The sequence below is a fragment of the Delphinus delphis genome, chromosome 12, assembly GCF_949987515.2.
Source record: "Delphinus delphis chromosome 12, mDelDel1.2, whole genome shotgun sequence".
In the NCBI taxonomy this organism is placed as follows: domain Eukaryota; kingdom Metazoa; phylum Chordata; class Mammalia; order Artiodactyla; family Delphinidae; genus Delphinus; species Delphinus delphis.
The window spans coordinates 36,697,903-36,720,346 of NC_082694.2; the positions used below are offsets into that span (position 1 = coordinate 36,697,903).

General features: G+C 38.6%; 1 pseudogene; it reads left to right on the forward strand.

The window, feature by feature from the left end:
• Nucleotides 1–21,857: 21,857 nt before the first annotated feature.
• LOC132435416 (14 kDa phosphohistidine phosphatase-like) lies at nt 21,858–22,235 on the forward strand (annotated as a pseudogene).
• The last annotated feature ends 209 nt before the right edge of the window (nt 22,236–22,444 follow it).

Genomic DNA, 22,444 nt, shown 5'->3' on the forward strand with positions numbered 1-22,444 from the left:
GTCCCTTTAATTTTAATAGGCCTTTCTCTGAAATCAGAGAAACAAATATACTCTATTGAAATCATGATTTCTTCATTTTGACAGTTATCCACAGGATGAGGTTTAACAGAAGAGACAGTGAAGACTATGACAACATAGTGAAACGTGAGATGGTGTAACTTATGATACATATTTTTAAAAGATATGTAGATGCTACTTTCAAAACCACAATTTCAAAATCAAATTAGGCATTTTGAGGGCATTTCATATGTAGCGTTATTTACCAGATTGTATTATTATCCAGACTTTTAAACCTTCTCTACTTGTTTGGGAATATTTTCAACTACAAATAACAGACTAATAGATCTTAAGCAAGAGGGGCTTATTTGTCTAACATAACAAGAAATCCAGAATAGGTGCTTGTTGACATTTTTAGCAGCTTAATGTAGGGGGTTCAGGTTGGTAGCTCTGTGATTCCTTTTGCCTTCTCTTCATAGTCACAAGATGGATGCAAAAGCTCCAAGCATCAGAACCATTTTCAAAGGCAGGAAGCAGGGGACACTATTAGAACTTTCTACTTGCCTCTTTTTTTTTACTAGAAAAGATATATCTTTCTCAAATCATCTATCCAATAGTTTTCTCCTTGCATTTCATTGACCATAATGGTGTCACAAGACTATCTCTAGCTGTAAAGGGGGCTCAGTAAATGACTGTCTGCCTCACCTCTGTAATGAGAGGGAGGCAAGGGAGAAGGGGTTAGGAATGACTTTTCGGTAGCAGTCACATCTTGCATATAGTATGTTCGGTAATGAATTAACAAGTGATCCACAATGTTCAACAGAACTAAAGTTCAGCTATACACCCATTATCTCTCCTACTAAATTTACATTTTCTTTTCCTCATTTGTTCAGAAACATTAGGAGAGGTTGTACTGTTTATCAGCAAACATTTGTTAAGCATGCGGAATACACTAGTACTTGCTCTGTGACTGGGTAGAGAATTAAGAATGGCTAGGGAAGACATATGGGAACATATGTTTATGTATGACTGATTCACTTTGTTATAAAGCAGAAACTAACACACCATTGTAAAGCAATTATACCCCAATAAAGATGTTAAAAAAAAAAAAATCCAAATGGAGAAAAGTACAACTCTAGGATGATCATCAATGCCTGTCATGATGGGGCATTACTAAAATTTCCAAATGAGCTTACTTTCCCAAAATTATTAACACACTTCTCCATATCATAGAACATATTTGAGATGTTAGCTAATATTATATTTTAAATTACCTCATGTAATAGTAATTATCAGGAATATGCAATCATAATTAACAAGGGGAACACGAAAGTTGCCCCAATATAGTGCTCATTGATTCAAAACTCCTTACTTGGTGGCAAGTACCACATCCTATATATCTACTCCAAGGATTCTATTCTTTCAATTATCTGAAACAATAGTTATTGATGGTTAATGAGACACATAGGAAGAAACAATTTCCTCAGGTCCTAAATGGCCTCACAACCTCTAGGGTCCATGTACTAAACAGTCTCCTGGAGTGATTTGGAAGAGTGAAGAGGTCCCTTAAGAACTTCAGTACCTGGAAACGAGAGGCACAAGAGACTATCCAGCTCCCCAAAGGATCCTCTGTACAAGGCCTACAAAAGGACCATTAAAGGAACTATTGTACTCTTTCCAGAGAAGGAAAATAAATCCATTGTATCCTACAGGGATCCAGAGGCTTGCTAGAACTATTACACCCAATTTTTATAACCTATAGGTATAATTTCAACTTTTTGATCCACCACGGTTCTTAGTACATTCAGCCTTGTGAAACCATGTCTCGATATTTTATTTGGAAAATATGGTTAAGAAAATAACCATCTTTTATTTGGAAAATATGGTTAAGAATATGGTTTAAAAATATGGTTAACATTCTCCGGTGGCACAATGGTTAAGAATCCACCTGCCAATGCAGGGGACACAGGTTTGAGCCCTGGTCCAGGAATATCTCACATGCCGTGGAGCAACTAAGCCCGGGCTCCACAACTACTGAGCCTGTGCTCTAGAGCCCGTGAGCCACAACTACTGAGCCCACGTGCCACAACTACTGAAGCCAGCATGCCTAGAGCCCATGCTCTGCAACAAGAGAAGCCACTGCAATGAGAAGCCCACAACGCACCACAACGAAGAGTAGCCCCCACTCCCTGCAACTAGAGAAAGCTCGCGCACAGCAATGAAGACCCAACACAGCCAATAAATAAAATAAATAAATTTATTAAAAAAAAAAAAGAATACACGAGACCTGAGTAAGGAAAGGCAAAGGAAGCTAAGCAACTATAGCATATTACAACCTGACTCTAGCTATAAACTGGTTTTTGGAGACTAAACATTCTCTAGTTCAATGGCTTTCCAATTTTTTTTGATCATGCATCCCTGATAATAAAATAACTTTATTCCCACATCCCCAAATCTGGTATTTACCTACATATATACGTCTGTACTAATATATTATGTACATTGTTAAATATATGCAAATCTTTTGAATTAAAAAGATTTTAAAAATTAAAAAAAAAAAAAAAAGAATGGCTAGTTCCAAGACTTTCATCCATTTACTCAGGAAGTATTTATTGAGTGCCTACTACCTGCTAGACATTATTTTGGAGTTTTGCGATATATCTGTGAACAAAACAAAAAGTTCTGTCCTTGAGGAAGCTTACATACTAACAAAACATATTGATATTTTAATTGGATTTTAAGAAGTGAATTGGATTTTCATAAATATGCACAACTGGGAAATGCATTTCATTCAGAGGGAACAACATGAGCAAAGACATGGAAATGTGAATATGTGTGTTCTATTTGGGGAGCATCAGATAGCTCCATGAAGCATAGAATACATGGTGAGGGCTGAAAAGGCAGGTTACTGTCAGGTTGTGATGGTATGTCCAGGACAAGGTGACCTTTGCCAGATCCAAACTAGCATTTCTCACAGTTAGTACCAAAGCTTACTATCTTCACTTAGAGGTTCTACAGACACCTTGAACTATTGTGTCCCAAATGGTCTCATTATATTCTTCCTGAAACCTGCTCTTATTCCTATATTTTCTGACTTGATTCAGACCCTCACCATTTCTCACCTGGGCTATTGCCATTATCTCCTACCTTAATCTTCCTTTCCACCCTTCTAATTCATCTTTTCAACTACTTTAGAAATGATTTTTCCAAACTTTATATAACCCAGAGTTCATATTAAAGCCACAGATTAGGAAATAGCTGTCATTTTGGTGAAGAGGGAGACTGAGGAGGGGGTTTGTTACATCTGTATTAGTTTTCTACTGTATAACAAATTACCACAAATTTTAGAGGCTTAAGACAATCCACATTTGTTGTTTCACTGTATCGGAAGTCTGGCACAGTTTAGCTGCGTCTTCTACTTAGGGTCTTACAAGACTACAGAGTATTGGCAGGGCTGTGTTCTCAACTGAAGGCTTGACTGGGGAAGTATCTACTTTCAAACTTGCTCAAGTTGTGGGCAGAATGCATTTGTTTGTAGTTAAACAGCTCAAAGTCCCACTTTGTTCTGCTGTTGGCTGAAGCCTGTCCTCAGCTCCTAGAGACCACCCACAGTTCCTTGCCATGTGGACTTTCCCCATCATGGCTACTTATTTCATCAAACCAGCAAGGAGAGTCTCTAGAGTGAGTCATTGCTAGCAATACAGAACAGTGTGATCATGGGAGTGACGGTCTTTGCTATATTATATTTATTATAAGCAAGTTACAGGTCCTGCTCACACTCACTGGGCCATGAACACCAGAGATGTGAACACCAAGAGGTAAAGATCCCACATGCCATAGAGCAACTGAGCCCATGCGCCACAACTACTGAGCCCACATGCCACAACTACTGAAGCCCGCACGTCTAGAGCCTGTGCTCCACAACAAGAGAAGCCGCCGCAATGAGAAGCCCACGCACTGCAACGAGGAGTGACCCCCACTTGCCACAACTAGAGAAAGCCCTCGCACAGCAACAAAGACCCAACACAGCCAAAAATAAATAAATAAATGAATAAATAAATTTATTTAAAATAAAAAGTACCCAGAAAAATAATTTTAAACATACAGGAAAATAAAGAGATGGGGTTACAGCAGATGGTAAATGCTGGCAAATTATTTAACTCACTACCCAAAGTTACTTAAGCAAAGAACCAAATTTTTCAACTTTTAGTTTATTCTAATTTTATATTACTCAACAACATATTATGAAAAGATGATACTTTTCTGGTTTACACTATACCAATTCTGCCAGAAAGATATACCATACTATTTTTAAAAGCAAAAATTTGTAAATTTATTGCAGGCAATGAATCTGATGACCAAATTGATTATTTTTTTCTGTATTAAATCAGAAACTCTTTTTCCTTGTATGTTTGAAATTCATAGGTCACACACAGCTTTGTCTGCTCTCAGGGCTGGTGTCTCTGCTAAGGAATGAATGTCAGAGTGAAAATGTTAGTATCTCATGAGACATAATTCCATATAGAAGCTTAGTGATAAGTTTCTAATGACAATAATAAACATCAATAAGTTTTAAAATTTACTTTATTGAAGTATAGTTGATTTACAATGTTGTGTTAATTTCTACTATACAGCAGTGATTCAGTTATATATACATGTGTGTGTGTATTTATATATATATATATATATACACACACACATATATATATATACATATATATGTTCTTTTTCATATTCTTTTCCATTATGGCTTATCACAGGATATTGAATATAGTTCCCTCATGCTATACAGTGGGGCCTTGTTTATCCATTCTCTATATAATAGTTTGCATCTCTAATCCCAAACTCCCAGTCCATCCCCCCCATCCCCCATCCCCCATCCCCCATCCCCCTTGGCAACCACAAATCTGTTCTCTGTGTCTGTGTGTCTGTTTCTGTTTTTTAGATAGGTTCATTTGTGTCATATTTTAGATTCCACATATAAGTGATATCATATGGTATTTGTCTTTCTCTTTCTGACTTACTTCCCTTAGTATGATAATCTCTAGGTCCATCCATGTTGTTGCAAATGGCATTATTCCATTCTTTTTTACGGCTGAGTAGTATTCCATTGTAAATATGTACCATATCTTCTTTATCCATTCATCTATTAATGGACATTTAGGTTGCTTCCACGTTTTGGCTATTGTAAATAGTGCTGCAGTGAACATTGGGGTGCATGTGTCTTTTCAAATTATAGTTTTCTCTGGATATATGTGCAGGAGTGGCATTGCTGGATTATATGCCAACTCTATTTTTATTTTTTTGAGGAAACTCCATACTGTTTTCCATAGTGGCTGCACCAATTTACATTCCTACCAACAGCAAACATAAATAATTTTAAAAGTAAATGCTGGTGGGCAGGCACCATCTCTTCTGACCATTCTTCTCAAGTGTCTGTGTTACTCCCTGTATAGATAGCTTTCAAGGTATGGGCCTTTGAAATGTCAGGGTCTCTAGAAATGCTATAAAGCATCTAACTACAAAGAGAAAACCTTGAGCTTTTTGTGTTATGACTGTGTGAAAGGTTTCACCTTCCTGAACAGATATAAGTATGAAATCTGGTGTTTCATTTGGTTAGAGTTTGGGTAAAATGCTCTATACTCAGAACAATGTCCTAAGCTACTTTCAATAATTGGTTAAGAATGTCCTAAAGAAATCTAAGAATTAGAATTTTTCAGAACTCTTGTTCCTTCTCTTTTAGGTGCAAGAAACAATACATTTCCTTGTTTTTTTAAGCTGTATAGGCTAACGATAATATAGAGAATTTTCTGATATACATTTGCAGGACTAGGTATAATGCAGCAAAATTCTTAAGTGAGAAGTTGTGTATACTGTACATTTAAAAAAAATCATCCTTTGTAGGAAATGTTCCTATAAGAAACTCAGTCCAATATTTTCCACAATTCTTTACCTTCAGGCAGAGCTAAAGTTCAGCAAGGCAGTTCTTTGGGACATTAACTTAGGACATCTATAAACCTCATTGTGAGACTAAAATATCACTGAAAATATTATTATATGGAGAAAAAATGTGTACATGGTGTTTGATATTCATGGGTTAAAAGAAATATTTGGGTAAACTACTTGGGGCTGATGGGTGGATCCTCCTTCCCAAAGGGCATGCTGAGAACACTAAACCATCTTTAACGGTGATGATAGGGTATGCAAGTTTGAGATTAAAATTGAATTGTTCAGAACAATAGAGGAGAGGCAGTGTACTTGTTCCTTGTTATTTTTGGTGATTTGAAGATATATATACAAATTCTTTGATGCTCCTCCTTTGAAGAGGTGGTACTTACCATCTTCCCTCTTCTGTCTCCTTGAGTGTTGGCTGGACTTTGTGACTTGCTTCTTATGAATAGGCTATGGCATAAATGACAATGTGTGACTTCTGAGACTAGGTAACAAAAGACATTGTGACTTCCTTCTTGCACTTTCTCTTGGATCACTTGCTGTGGAGGAAGCTAGCTGCCGTGTCAAGAGGACATTCAAATAACGTTATGGAGCGGCCCACATGGCGAGGAACCGAGTCCTCTTTTGAGTGAGCCATCTTGGAATTAGATCCTCCAACCCAGTCAAACCTTTATCTGATGACTGCCCCAACTGACAGCTTAACTACAAAGTCATGAGAGACCCTGAGCTAGAACCACCTAGTTAAGCCTCTCCTCAATTCCTGACCCAAAGAAATTTTCAGACAATAAACATTGTTGTTTTAATCTGCTGAGTAATGTGTTATGCAGCAATCAATAACTAATACACTCTTCTGCCATTAAACACTTAGCCTTACCTCTAGATAAGTGTTGAACATATATTTTTTTGGATATTGCTTTGGAAAGATGCCAAATTGTTAGTCCATCTGGAATACACACATATTTCAGCCCTAACTATTCCCCAAATTTCTCTAAATTCGTATCTGCTAAGGGCCATAATCCTGCCAGCGTCCTTCTGAACTTCTGATCATTTTATTTTGCTTATTTATTCAATCAGAAAAAATATAGTTCTCATGACTGTGCTTGATGCTGTGGGAAGATAAAAATATGGGCAAAACATGGTCTCTCTTCATATGTGACACTATACCAGTAGAGATAGGTCTTGAGAAAGGCTATTTCCATTATGTAAGAACCAGAAGTGCAACTGTACTGAACTCATAACTCACTGGGCAAAGTAACATTCTGTCATCCAAATAAAGGGAACATAAGATCTTTTCAGATGTCTCTGAAGTAATTGCCAGACTTCAATTGGGGTTTCTTAAGATTAAGTTATGTGTATTCAGTTGTATATGCCACTTGGATATACTCTAAGAGCCTAAAATGCTTTATTTAGGAGCAGGGAATATCCACAAGTACTCTTTTAGACTTTGGGGTTTCAGGTATCAATAATATATATAATTATTAATTATGGGGACTTAGGTAACTAATTTTTTTCTTTTTAACTGAGATCATAAAAAACAAACAAAAACTATATCATCATTATTCCATTATTCCATAAACATTTTAATGCTTTTCTCTCTCCCAAAATTGAGGAAGGACATGAATTCAGAACAGAGGGCATTTCTTTAAACTGAATGAATTTAGCTCACTACATTACCTTATTTTTTTATTTTGCTCTGGGTCAATGAAAAGTGTGCTGACCAACACTCTCTGACCTGTAACACAGATTGGCAAACTACTGGCCCAGGGGCCAAATTTAGCCTTAAGCCTTTAACTGGGGCTTGAGCTAATAATGATTTTTACTTCTGTAAATGGTTACAATAAAAAAAGAAAAATGAGGCAAAGACTGGTTGTTGTCCACAAGGCCTAAAATATTTACTATCTGGCCCTTACAGAAAAAGATGGCAAACCTCTTATCTATATCAGCCCGTAATTAGATCGCTTTAGAAAAGACTCTGATGCTGCTACAAACCATTGAGATTACTATGGAGTGGTTATCACCACTGGGCTAGTGTCAAGGAAAGATTAGACTTGAGGCTACTTTGGTGTATTCCTTAAACTTCCACTGTCTCTGAAACCTTGGGCAAGTCACTGAATCTCAGTGAGCCCGTTACCTCATTTATAACTTGATAATGGTTGAGGTCACTTCCAAATCTAAAATTCTACTTCTAAGATACCACCAACCTTCTATGGTTTACCTTCCTTTAAATTCTGTTTCTCCTCTTCTTTTTTTTTAACCTATTTTATTGCAGGTTTTTTTCCCCAATTTTATTGAGATTTAATTGACATATAGCACTCTTTAAGTTTAAGGTGTATAGCATAATGATTTGACTTATATGCATCATGAAATGATTACACTAGTAAGTTTAGTGAACATCCAACATCTCATATTGATACAAAATTAAAGAAATAGAAAAAAAAAATATTTTCTTCTTGTGATGAGAACTCTTAGGATATATTCTCTTAACTTTCATATATAACATGTAGCAGAGTTAATTTATTATGTTGTACATTATATCCCTAATACTTGTTTATCTTATAACTGGAAGTTTGTACCTTTCGACTGCCTTAATCCAATCCCCCCTCTCTCTACCCCCCACCTCTGGTAACCACAAATCTGATCTCTTTTTCTATGAGTTGGTTGGTTGGTTGGTTGGTTGGTTTTTGAAGTATAATTAACCTACAACATTATGTTATTTCCTGTCATACAACATACTGATCCACTATTTCTACATGTTACAAAATGATCACTACGGTAAGTCTAGATGCCATCTGTCACTACACAAAGATATTACGTAATTATTGACTATATTCCCCTCTCTGTACATTTCATATGCATGATATTTATTTTGCAACTGGAAGTTTGTACCTCTTAATCTCTCTTACCTCTTTCTGTCCTCCTCACAACTCCCTCCCCTCTGATAGCCACCTGTTTGTTCGCTAAATCTGTGACTCTGTTTCTGTTTTATGTTTATTCACTTGTTTTGTTTTTAGAGTCCACGTATAAGTAAAATCATACAGTATTTGTCTTTCTCCGCCTGACATATTTCACTTAGCATAATACCCTTTAGGTTCATCCATGTTGTTGTAGATGGCAAGATTCCATTCTTTTTTAATGCCTGAGTAATATTCCATTGTATATATATACCACATCTTCTTTATCCATTCATCTATTGTTGGGTATTTAGGTTGCTTCCATATCTTGGCCATTGTAAATAATGCTTCAATGAACATAGGGGTGCATATATCTTTACAAATTGATGTTTTTGTCTTCTTGGGATAAATTACCCAGGCGTAGAATTGCTGGATCATATGGTGGTTCTATTTTTAATTTTTTGAGAAACCTCCATACTGTTTTCCATAGTGGCTGCACTAATTTTCATTCCCACCAACAGTGCATGAGAGTTCTCTTTTCTCCACATCTTTACCAATGCTTGTTATTTGTTGTATTTTGATAATAGCCATTTTGACAAGTGTGAGGATTATCTCATTGTGGTTTTGATTTGCATTTCCCTGATGATTAGTGATGTTGAGCATCTTTTCATATGCCTGTTGGCCATCTGTGTGTCTTCTTTAGAAAGATGTCTATATAGGTCCTCTGCCCATTTTTTAATTGGGTTGTTTGTTTTTTTGATGTTGAATTGTATGAGTTCTTTGTGTATTTTTGGATATTAACCACTTATAGGATATAACACTTGCACATATTTTCTCTTATTCAGTAAGTGGCCTTCACTATACTGAAGCTTTTTAGTTGGATGTAGTTTTATTTGTTTATTTTTGCTTTCGATTCACTCCTGAGGAGACACATCTAAAAAACAATTACTAATACTGATGGCAAAGAGATTATTGCCTGTGTTTTCTACCAGAACTTTCATCACTTCAGGTCTTACATTTAAGTTTTCAATCCATTTTTAATTTATTTTTGTGCATGCTGTGAGAGAGTAGGCCAGTTGATTCTTTTGCATGTAGCTATCCAGTTTTCCCGACACCATTTATTGAATAGACTGTCTTTTTCTCCACTGTATACTCTTTTTTTTTTTTTTACTTTTTGGCCACACCACGCAGCATGTGGAATCTTAGTTCCCTGACCAGGGATCGAACCCACACCTCCTGCAGTGGAAGCGTGGAGTCTTAACTGCCAGACCACCAGGGAAGTCCCTCCATTGTATATTTTTGCCTCCTTCATTGTGTTAATTGACCATACAAGGATAGGTTCAGTTCTGGGCTCTCTATTCTGTTCCATTGATCTAAGTGTCTGTTTTTGTGCCATTACCATACTGCTTTGATTACTGTAGCTTTGTAGTGTAATTTGAAATCAGGGCACATGATACCTCCAGCTTAATTAAGATTATTTTGACTATTTGAGGTCTTTAGTGTTTCCATACAAATTTTAGAATTATTTGTTTTAGTTCTATGAAAACTGCCACTGTTATTTTGATAAGGATTGCACTGAATCTGTAGGTTGCTTTGGGTAGTATGGTCATTTTAACAATATTAATTCTTTCAATCCATGAGCATGATATATTTTCCATCTGTGTCATCTTCACTTTCTTTCATCAGTATCTTACAGTTTTCTGAGTGCAGGTCTTTTACCTTCTTAGATAGATTTATTCTTAGGTATTTTATTCTTTTTGATGCAGTTGTAAATGGGATTGCTTTCTTCATTTCTCTTTGTGATAGTTCATTGTTACTGTATAGAAATGCAACAGATTTCTGTATATTAGTTTTGTATCCTGCAACTTTACCAAATTCATTAGTGTGTTCTAGTAGTTTTTTGGTGATCTCTTTAGGATTTTTCTGTATATACTATCATGTCATCTGCAAATAGTGTCAGTTTTATTTTTCCTTTTCAATTTGTATTCCTTTTATTTCATTTTCTTGTCTGATTGCTGTGGCTAGACTTCCAATATCAAGTCTAATAAAAGTGGAGAGGGCTTCCCTGGTGGTGCAGTGGTTGAGGGTCCGCCTGCTGATGCAGGGGACGCAGGTTCGTGCCCCGGTCCGGGAGGATCCCACATGCCACGGAGCGGCTGGGCCCATGAGCCATGGCCGCTGAGCCTGTGCATCCGGAGCCTGTGCTCCGCAACGGGAGAGGCCACAACAGTGAGAGGCCTGTGTACTGCAAAAAAAAAAAAGTGAAGAGAGTGAGCATCTTTGTCTTGTTCCTGATCATAGAGGAAATACTTTTCAACTTTTCACCAATGAATATGATGTTAGCTGTAGGCTTGTCATATATGGATTTTATTAGATTGAGCTATGTTCCCTCTATACCCACTTTGTTGAGAAATTTTATCGTAAATGAATGTTGAATTTTGTCAGAAGCCTTTTCTGCATCTATTGAGATGGTTATGTAATTTTTATGCTTCAATTTGTTAAGGTGGTATATTACATTAGTTGATTTGTAGATATGAAACATCCTTGCATACCTAGGGTAAATCCAGCTTGATTATGGTGTATGATCCTTTTACTGTATGGTTGAGGATTTTTGCATCTATGTTCATGAGTGATATTGGCCTGTAATTGGCCTGTAATTTTCATTTTTTGTGTTATCTTTGTCTGATTTTGGTATCAGGGTGATGCTGGCTTTGTAGAATGAGTTTGGAAGCATTCCTTCCTCTGCAGTTTTTGGGAATATTTTGAAAGGGATGGGTGTTAACTCTTTTCTAAATATTTGGAAGAATTCACCTGTGAGGCCATCTGGTCCTGGACTTTTGTTTGTTGGGAGTTTTTAAAATTACTGACTAAATTGCATTACTGATAATTAGTCTGGTCATATTTCCTATTTCTTCCTGAATCTGTTTTGGGAGATTGTATATTTCTATGAATTTGTCCATTTCTTCTAGGGTTGTCCTTTTTATAGGCGTATAATTGCTCATAATAATCCCTTATGATTGTTTATAATTCTGTGGTGTTGGTTGTAACTTCTTCATTTCTGATTTTATTGATTTGCGTGTTCTCTCTTTTTTTCTTAATGAATCTGGCTAAAGGTTTATTGACTTTATCATTTAAAAAATACAGCTTAGTTTCATTGATCTTTTCCATTTTTTTTAGCCTCTATTTCATTTATTTTTGCTCTGATCTTTATGAGTTCTTTTTCCTTCTACTAAGTTTGGGTTTTGTTTGTTCTTCTCTTTCTAATTCCTTTAGGTGAAAGGTTAAGTTTTTTATTTGAGTTTTTTTTCCTGTTTCCTGAGGTAGGCTTGTATCACTGTAAACTTCCCTTTGAGAACTGATTTTGCTGTGTCCCGTAGATTTTGGATCATTGTGTTTTTGTTTTCATTTGTTTTCATGATTTTTTTTTTTTTTTTTTTTTTTTTGCAGTACATGGGCGTCTCACTGTCGTGGCCTCTCCCATTGTGGAGCACAGGCTCCGGATGCACAGGCTCAGTGGCCATGGCTCTTGGGCCCAGCCGCTCCGCAGCATGTGGGATCTTCCTGGACCGGGGCACAAACCCACATCCCCTGTATCGGCAGGCGGACTCCCAACCACTGCGCCACCAGGATAGCCCCTTCAGGTTAGTTTTAAAATTTTCTTTTTTGGTTTCTTCAGTGATTCATTGGTTGTTTAGTAGTGTATTGTTTAGCTTCCATGTGTTTATTGTTTTTGTGTTTTTTGTTTTCTTGTAGTTGATTTCTAGTCTCAGAGCCTTGTGGTTGGAAAAGATGCTTGATATAATTTCAGTTTTCTTAAATTTATTGGTATTTGTTTTGTGGCCTAGCATGTGATCTATCCTGGAGAATGTTCCATTTGCACTTGAAAGAATGTGTATTCTGCTGCTTTTGGATGGAATGCTCTCTACATATACATAAGTCCATCTGATCTAATGTGTCACTTAAGGCTAGTGTTTACTTATTATTTTCTCTCTGGATGATCTACCTATTAATGTAAGTGGGGTGTTAAAGTCCCTTACTATTATTGTGTTACTGTCAATTTCTCCCTTTGTGTCTGTTAATATCTGCTTTATATATTTAGGTGCTCCTATGTTGGGTGCATCTATATTTACCATCATTATATCTTCTTCTTGGATTGATCCCTTGATCATTATGCAATGTCTTTCTTTGTCTCTTGCTACAGTCTGTTTTAAAGTCTATTTTGTCTGATATACTTAGTACTTTCCTTTTTTGTCCATTTGCATGGAGTACCTTTTTCCATCCCCCTACTTTTAGTCTGTGTGCATCTGTAGATCTGAAGTGAGTCTCTTGTAGGCAATGTATATATGGGTCTTGTTTTTGTATCCATTCAGCCACTCTCTATCTTTTGATTGGAGCATTTAGTTCATTTACATTTAAAGTAATTATTGACATATAGGTACTTATTGCTATTTTGTTAATTGAGAATTATTTTTGTAGTTCTTTTCTGTTCCTTTCTTCTCTTCCCTTGTGACTTAATGACTAACTTTAGTGTTATGTTTGGATTTCTTTCTCTTTTGTATGTGTATATCTATTATAGATTTTTGGTTTGTAATTACCATGAGGTTTATATATAGTAATATATATGATAATTTTATATGCATATATAAAAAATATATATATGATTATTTTAGGTTGCTGATCTCTTTAGTTCAAACATATTTTAACAACCCTGCATTTTTACTCACCACCCCCACCCACATTTACTGTTTTTGACACCATATTTTACATCTTTTTGTTTTACATACCCTTAACTGCTTATTGTAGATATAGATGATTTTAGTACTTTTATCTTTTAAACTTTCTACTGGCTTTATAAGTGGTCATGTTACTACCTTTACTGTATAAATACCTTTACCAATGAGATTTTTCCTTTCATAATTTTCATAATTCTAGTTGTGACCTTTTTTTTTGTCTTAAAGAAGTCCCTTTAACATTCTTGTACAGCTGGTTTGGTGTTGCTGAACTCTTTTAGCTTTTGCTTGTCTATAAAACTTTTGATCTTTCCTTCAAATCTGAATGAAAGCCTTGCTGGGTAGAGTAGTCTGATTGTAGGTTTTTCCCTTTCATCACTTTAAACATATTATGACATTCCCTTACGGCCTGCTGCAGGGTTTCTGCTAAAAAGTCGGCTGATGGCCTTATGGGAATTTCTTATACGTAACTTGTTGCTTTTCCCTTACTGCTTTTAAGATTCTCTCTTTATCTTTAATTTTTGCCATTTTAATTACAGTGTGCCCTGGCATCTTCCTCTTTGGTTGATCCTGCTTGGGCCACTGTGATTCCTGGACCTGGATGTCTGTTTCCTTTCCCAGGTTAGGGAAGTTTTCAGCTATTATGTTTTCAAATATGTTCTCTGCCACTTTCTCTCTCTCTTCTTCTTCTTCTGGGTCCTTTATAATGCAAATGTTAGTACACTTGATGTTGTCCTACAGGTATCTTAAACTATACTCATTTTTAAAAATTGTTTTCTTTTTTCTGTTCAGCTTGAGTGATTTCCATCATTCTGTCTTCCAGCTTGCTGATTTGTTCTTCTGTATTATCTAATGTTGATTCCTTCGATTGTATTTTTTATTTCAGTTATTTTATTCTTCAGCTCTGTTTCATTCTTTTTTATATTTTCTAACTCTTGTTAAAGTTCTTACTGTGTTCATCCATTCTTCTACCAAGATCTTAGAGCATCTTTATGATCATTACCTTGAACTCTTTATCAGGTAGATTGCCTATCTCTACTTCACTTAGTTCTTCTGGGGTTTTATCTTGTTCCTTTGTTTGGAACATATTTCTCTGTAGCCTCATTTTGCCTAACTCACTGTTTTTATTTCTGTGTTTCTGGTAGGTTGGTTATGTTTCCCAATCTTGGAGAAGTGGTCTTTTGTAGGAGACTGCCCTCTGGTTACTAGAGCTATATGCCCTAGGGGTGCCCCCAGTGTGGGTTGAGTGAGCCCTTCTATTGTAGCAGGCTGACTATTGTGGGCAGTCTCGTAGGCCTGGATGGCCCCCAGTTCAGTTGGTTTCCAGGCCCTGCCTTATGTGGAGGCTGCCAGCTGCTGGTGGACAGGGCAGGGTCCTAAGGCTGCTGGGTGTAGAGCTCCTGGGGATCCCAGGGCTAGTGCTGGCCCTCTAGTGGGCAGAGCCAGGTCCCAGGGTGGCTGACTCTGGGGCTTGCAGTGCCTGATCTAGTGTCAGCTTGCTGGGGGCAGGGCCAGTTCCTGACTTTACTGGCTGCAGGTTCTGGGGTGTCCCAAAGGTGGTGCTGGCCTGCTGGTGAGTGGGGCTAGATCCCAGAGCAGCTGGCTGAGGGGCCTAAGCTGTCTAGTTGTCAGCCTGCTGGTGGGCAGGGCTGGGGCCCAGGGAATCCCAGGGCTGGTACTGGCTCACTGGTGGGTGCTGCTAGTCCTGGGGTCTCTGCCTGCAGGACTCTAGGGGTCCAGGTGTTGGTGTTGGCCCACTAATGGGTGGTCCTGGGGCCCATGGGTCTCAAGGCTGGCGCCAGCCTGCAGATGAATGGGCTGGGTCCTGACACTGTAGGTTGCAGGGCTGCATTGGTCCTGGAGCTGGTGTTGACCTCTGGTGGGCAGGGCTGGGAACCAGGGCATCCCAGGGCTAGTGCCCTCTTACTGGTGGACAGGTTCAGATCCTGGGCCTAGTGCTGGCCCACTGATGGGCAGAACTGGGTTCTGACATCTCTAGCTGCAGGGCCGCAGGGGTCCTGGAGCTGCTGTTGGCCCACTGGTAGGTGGAACCAGGACCTGAGGTCACTGGCTGCAGTTCCCAGGGGTCCCTGAGATGGTGGGTGAGGTTGATCCTAGATCTAGTACTGGCAGTACAGGGCATCTGGGGGTTTAAGGGGTCCTAAGGAAGCCAGCCTGCTGGTGGGTGGGGGCAGGGCAGAGTCCTGAGGCTAATAGGCTAGAGGGAGGATTCCAAAATGGCACTTGCCAGCACCAGTTTCCACATGGTAGAACCAGCTCCCCAAAATGGCTTCCACCAGTGTCTGTATCCCCAGGGTGAGCTCCAGTTGCCTCCTGCCTCTCTGGGAGCCTCTCCAAGATCAGCAAGCGGGTCTGACCCAGGATCCTTTCCAATGCCTGCTTCTGCCCTGGGTCTTGGAGCATGTGAGATTTTGTGTGCACCCTTTAAGAATGGAATTTCTTTTCTATAGCCCTCTGGCTTTCCTGAAATAAGCCCTGATGGCCTTTCAAAGCCAAATGTTCTAGGGGTTCATCTTCCCAGTGCAGGTCCCAGTGCAGGACCCCAGTGCAGAGCCCAATGTGAGGCTCAGTCCCCTCGTTCTTTGGGGACAACCTCTGCAGTTGTAATTATCCTCCCATTTGTGGGTTGCCTACCCCAGGGCTCTGGCTCTTTATACCACATCTCCACCCTTCCTACTTATCTCAATGTGGTTTCTTCTTTATATCTTTAATTATAGAAGATCTTTTCTGCTCATCTTCAGGTCTGTCTCATCAATAGTTGCTCTGCAATTTTTATAATTTTGGTGTGCCTTTGGAAGGAGGTGAGATCAGGTGCCATCTTGGACACCAGAATCTTAGTCACAAGAAGGCTGTCAGAAGCAATGTGATTACAGGCTTCCTTGGCATATCCAAAAGGAGAGAGATTTTCAGTTTCTCCTCTTAAAATCAACAACTAATAAGATATTGACAAGCTTTCTTAGTTAATTTCCTCACAGGCTAAATTTCTTGGACATCTCTGTTCACTTGGACCAAAATGGCTCTTCAGAATGCAGTTGATTTACATAATAGGAAAATTCCAGAAACAGAAAACTATTATTTGCATTGGTAGACTCTAAGTGTAAAATATTCTTGGTAGGTGTGGTAATTAAGCAAAAGTAAGAAGTACCCATTTGTTCATTTCTAAAACATTTCAGATCATGGATAGATCTTAGATCTAGAACACTGATGACCTTCCAAAATTCAAAATAAGTAATTCTAAGGTTGGTATTATTTCAACTGAAAAATATAACCTTTTAGAGATATTAAGTATAGAATTATTACCCTGTTTGGTCAGAAGAAAGATACCTTAGACTTCAATTCAACATCTAATTATGATAGATGCAGCCTAATTTCAAGCTAAAATAAAGATATTTATTCTTGCTTAATTCTCCTAACCATAAATTTCTTCTGGAATAAAAGAAACATTTGAACATTAAAATGGTACTTTTAATATTTATCTTTTTTTTTTTTTTTACAAAGAACCTTAACTTTACATGAAAGCATCAAAAATAGCATACTCATCTAAGGTCAAATATGTTATTTACTTATCAATTTGGTTTCTTTAAAAAATTCAGTTGTTAAAGAATTATGGCTTCCTGCAAGTAGTTAATAGGTTATAATATGTAGACAAACTTAGAACAGTTCAGGATAGAATGATTTTAAATAAAATTTAATACCTTATTGTCCTATGACCACTTATTTCTTTGGTAACACTTGCACTTTTTTTTCTGAAAAGGTGTCTGGAATTGACTGGACTAAAAGAATTTTATAGCTCGCCACACTTTGCCCCATGGCAAGTTGGCAGGGAGCAGAGACTGGCTGTTAAGTCTCAGTAACCAGAGGAGCCTGGTGTTTCCTTGGCAAAGTAAATGTGGACCTAATTTCTGGCTCTAAGCAGGGAAGAGAAATAGAACAATGACCAATGATGGCTGTATGAATTTTCCTCTCCTTTAAAACTCCTTTTATAAAAAGTTACAAAAGTTTTCTACATAGAAAGACTAGTGCTAGCTAGTCCCTTCCTTGTGCTAGCTTTCTTTCTTCACTTAGATTTTCTTTTCCCTATATCTTACTTTGTAAGTATAATTATATCTTTTTTCATTGCCTTGGTATTCTATTAGATTATATAAGTGAGGACAGGACCACATTTTTAATATTTTTTTACTACCCCTCTTCCTTTATAATCTCCACATCCTAGGAACTTTATTTTATTTTATTTTTTGTGGTACGCGGACCTCTCACTGTTGTGACCTCTCCCGTTGCGGAGCACAGGCTCTGGACGCGTAGGCTCAGCGGCCATGGCTCACAGGCCCAGCTGCTCCGCAGCATGTGGGATCTTCCCAGACCGGGGCACGAACCCGTGTCCCCTGCATCGGCAGGTGGACTCTCAACCACTGCGCCACCAGGGAAGCCCCCTAGGAACTTTATTGATAGTCTTGAGCAACTTTTAAAAAATTATTCATTGCAAATCATTTGAGTAAACCTTCACCAATTAAGACTGATTATATAATTCAATCTGAATTAATTATGAAATAATTAATACAATTTTATTCCTCTCATGAATATAACATTTATTTATCATGAACATTAATGAGAGAAATCTGCTTTAATGTACGCGTAAGAGTGATCTGCATTGGCTTATGACTTGTTGAAATAGTTTCTTCTAAAGTGTTTGAGCATAACTCTTCTCTTAATTAGTTTAAATGTGAACACAGCTACTTTACTGAGCTCTTTGAGAACAAGAAGTGAGTACTTATCTCTGTGAACCTATCACTTAACAAGTCCTGGGATATAGTAGTTACTCAATAAATGCTTGTCAAATTAAATTTTATATGTAACTGAGTGACTAGCATTTGTTAAGAAAGAAAAACTTCTTCCTCATTCCTAGGAGAAATGGCACAGAGACTGTATTAGTTTGCTAGGGCTGCTGTAACAAAGTACCACAAACTGAGTGGCTTAAACAACAGAAATGTATTGTCTCACAGTTCCATAGGCTAGAAGTCTGAGATCGAGATATTGGCAAAGTTGGTTCCTTCTGCAATCTGTGAGGGAAGGATATATTCCTCTCCTTGGCTTGTAGATTGACTCTGTTCTCTATGTCTCTTCACATTATTTTCTATCTCTCTGTGTCTGTGTCCAAATATCCTCTTCTTCTAAGTGCTCCGGTCACAATGGATTAGGACCCACCCTACTGACTTCATTTTAACTTGATTAGCTCTGTAAAGACCCTATCTCCAAATAAGGTATTCTGAGGGACTAGGAGTTAGAACTTCAACATATAAATTTTAGGGGGTCACAATTCAATTCATAAGAAACACTGAAAGACTAGGGTCTGAATTAGTATTTGTATGGCATAACTGAATAAATGTGTTCATGCTCCAAAAAATACACTGGAATATAGTATCTAGGTCAGTGTCCAGTCTCTACCTTCAATAAGGTGCCTCTAGGGAAGTTTGCATTACAAAATATTAATCAGGTGAAAACAGCACTCAAAGGGTGAAACAGAGATATATCAGTGAGGATGCTTTGAACTGTGAGTAAAAGACATCTTCAATTTAAATAGACTTAAGCCATAAGGATATTTACTATTATACATGACAAGAAATCCTGAGGTAGACAGTCTATAAGACTATTTAATTCAGTGTCTGAAGGACCCTGTTTCTTTCCATTGTTTTCCTTGCCTAAGCATGTCAGCTTTGTACATAGCAAAAAGCTCTGCTAATGTTTACCAGATGGCTGCAGCAGGCCCGTACATTGTAACCCGACATGACAAAATAAAGGGCACAGAGGGAAGCTGTGATTTCCTTGTGTATTTTTTTAAAAAGTAGGAAAATATTTACCAGAAGTCTTCTAGCAAACTTTTCCTCATATGTCATTGCTCAGTACACCCATGTCTAAAACAGTTACCAGCAAGGAGAACAGAAAAATCATGACTGGCCTAGACTAGTCAGGATTTACCTCATGGGAATGGGCATGAGACCAATGTCTCCTGATGCACATGGACATGTAGAAAGGGGTGGGTACCTGAACAAAAGTAGGGCTCTTTCAATAAGAAGGGAAAACGGATATGGAGTAGACAGCCAACACTATCACATAAGTCAAACTTTGTACCTCCTTTTTCCCACACACAATCTAAAATAATATCCATACCTACTTGAGACACATTCATTATCTCTCCAGTGGGAGACATCCCAAAGTCTCAGCCAGCAACCACATCCAGCACTGAGGCCAAGAGCTCTCTGTCAGGTCTGGACATGGTTCCTTGTGAACCCATGGCTTAAAGTTTTCCACCTCAAACATTTTCAATATGAAATAATAGAGAAGGAACAAGATAAATATAATTGAAACTCTTATTTGGAAAGGAGAGAATGGAAATGACATTCAGTGGATATTGGCCCATAGCCCATATCATATCCTATTAGAAAGAAGAGAGGACTGCCCACCCTAGCAGTGATGAGTCCCTTGGTCGGCCAATATGGTAGTCTCTGATTCTGTTTTTTGGGATAACCCATTGCCTTCCATTGCCCTTAGTTCTGTTCTTTTGGGAACATCTTCCTTGTTCATTGTCTTCTATGGCTACATTTGAAACAGGTATTAGATAGTTTAGCACTTTTTGTTAGTGTGAGTTTGGGGTGCTGGGAGGGTGCCTAAGGAATTGAACTATCACAGAATTGCTCATTGCTGTGGATTGGCCAGGCTTAGAATTTCTTTGATAGTCAATTCCCTAAGAGACTTAGTGGATTCTGATTTCTTTTGGCTAATTCTACAAATCAGTAAATACGGTCAGAGAGTCCAACTAGACATAGTCTTTGGGTCTGAGCACTTCAGTCTTCTAGCCATAAACATCTCTCTGAGATCTGCCCATTCTCCTAGTTCACATTTTGATGACCTTTGTTGCTAGTGTAATTGAAAACAATGAATGTAGATAGAGAAGCCCCTTCTGTAAACCTATATTTGACATAAAACTAGGTGCCTTTGTCCAATGTAAGTTATTTAGCAGGACATCTATAGGAGAAACTTTGGCAACTAAGTTTATCTCCTACTACTGCCTCCCACGTCCTTCTCTGTTTTCAGCCTAAGCTTCCATTTTTGTTATACGTTTTTAGTGAAAACCATAAGACGTAGTCAACATTTACTGACATTCTCATTCTTACTACCATTTCTCCTAATACTAGACACTACTACAATACTTCAGTTGTTTTCAAATTCAAACAACAGAATATCCCAACTCAGATTATCTTAAACAGTGAGAATATTTGTTATTCAGATAATAAGAAGGCTGAAAATAGTGTTCCATCAGTTAAATGACATATCAAGGCCTCGGATTTTTTTCCATTTTTCTGTTTTGTCATTTTAAGCATATCAACTTTGTTTTCAGGCTAGCTTCTCCCGTGGCTGCACCAGGTTCATGCAACCTATCCTACATAATGTCCAGTGGAAGAAGCTAGGCTCAAGTATTGGGTAGACAACTAAAATGTTCACTATAAATGTCTAGATAGAAGAGTGCTGATGGTTAACGCTAAGAAAGATAGCCAATGGGTACATCAGGTTAGAAACAAAGGTGGTAGGCAAAAGTGGTAGAGAATTGCATCTTTTAGAATACATTCAGCTGCAAATAACAGAAACCCAACTGAAAGTGGTGGCTTAAACAGTAGGAAAATTTACTGGTTCAGACAACTGGAAGTCCAGACATAGACTGGGCTTCAGATATGGTTAAAACTCAGTTCAACAACATCACCAAGGACCCAGGATAACATCAGTTCTATCCTAAAGTGGTTTTCTCATATTCGTAGGGTGGTAGTAACAATTGAAGCTACATGCTTCTTTGTTTAAAAAAAAAAAAGCCATCTCTTCTAATGACTCACTTATAAGCGAGGAAACTTTTCCTAGAAGCCTCCAAACAATCTTCTTAGCATGTCTTGTTGGCCTAGGAACAGTCATGTGCCTATTCCTAAACCAGTCTGTTTCTAAAGGAATGCCATGTGCTGATTGGTTTAAGCATTAGGTCCTAGACCAATTGTAGGCCAAAAAGGATCAGATTGTATTGATTGAGGCAGACTTATCAGGGCCTGCCTCACATGTCTAGGTCAGTTCCTTACACCAAATGGCTGATGCACGGTGTCAGGAGGTGGGATAGATGTTGAAGAGATTACCTCATTGTCTACTACACAAGTGGAAGCCAACATTAAGGGATACCCCAGGTCGCGTGGGGAAGGGATGCGGGCCACAGGGGCGAGCACACTCTGGGAACATGGCAGCAGCGAACCTCGCCCAGATCATTGACGTGGACATCGACTGCGACAGCGTCTTCAAGTATGTGCTGATTCGAGTCCATGCGGTGCTGCCCTCCGGGGCCCTGGCCAGGGAGAGCAAAGAGATCATGAGCGGCTACAAGTGGGCGGAGTACCACTCCGACATCTACAGACGAGGTATCAGGCGAGATGCAGAAGGGCTATGACTGCGAGTGCCTGGGACGTGGGTGCATCTCCCACCAGAGCCAGGGCAAGAAGGTCCACGTGTACGGCTACTCCATGGGTTACACGGTCGCGCCCAGCACTCCATCTCCACTGAGAAGATCAAAGCCAGGTACCCTGACTACGAGGTTACCTGGGCCGACGACGGCTACTGAGGCCCACCCAAGGCTGGCCGTCTCCAGCAGCCCACTGGAACTCTGCCCTCAAGGCCACCTCCCAAGGGGTTGGGCTGCACCCCCTAGCACCTTGCCGCCCTGGCCAAGCCTCAGTGCCTGGGGTTACCTCTCTAGGGAGAATTAAAAGCATCATCACCTCCACTGGTCCCTGAAAAAAAAAGAAAAAAAAAAATTAAGAGACAAAAGAT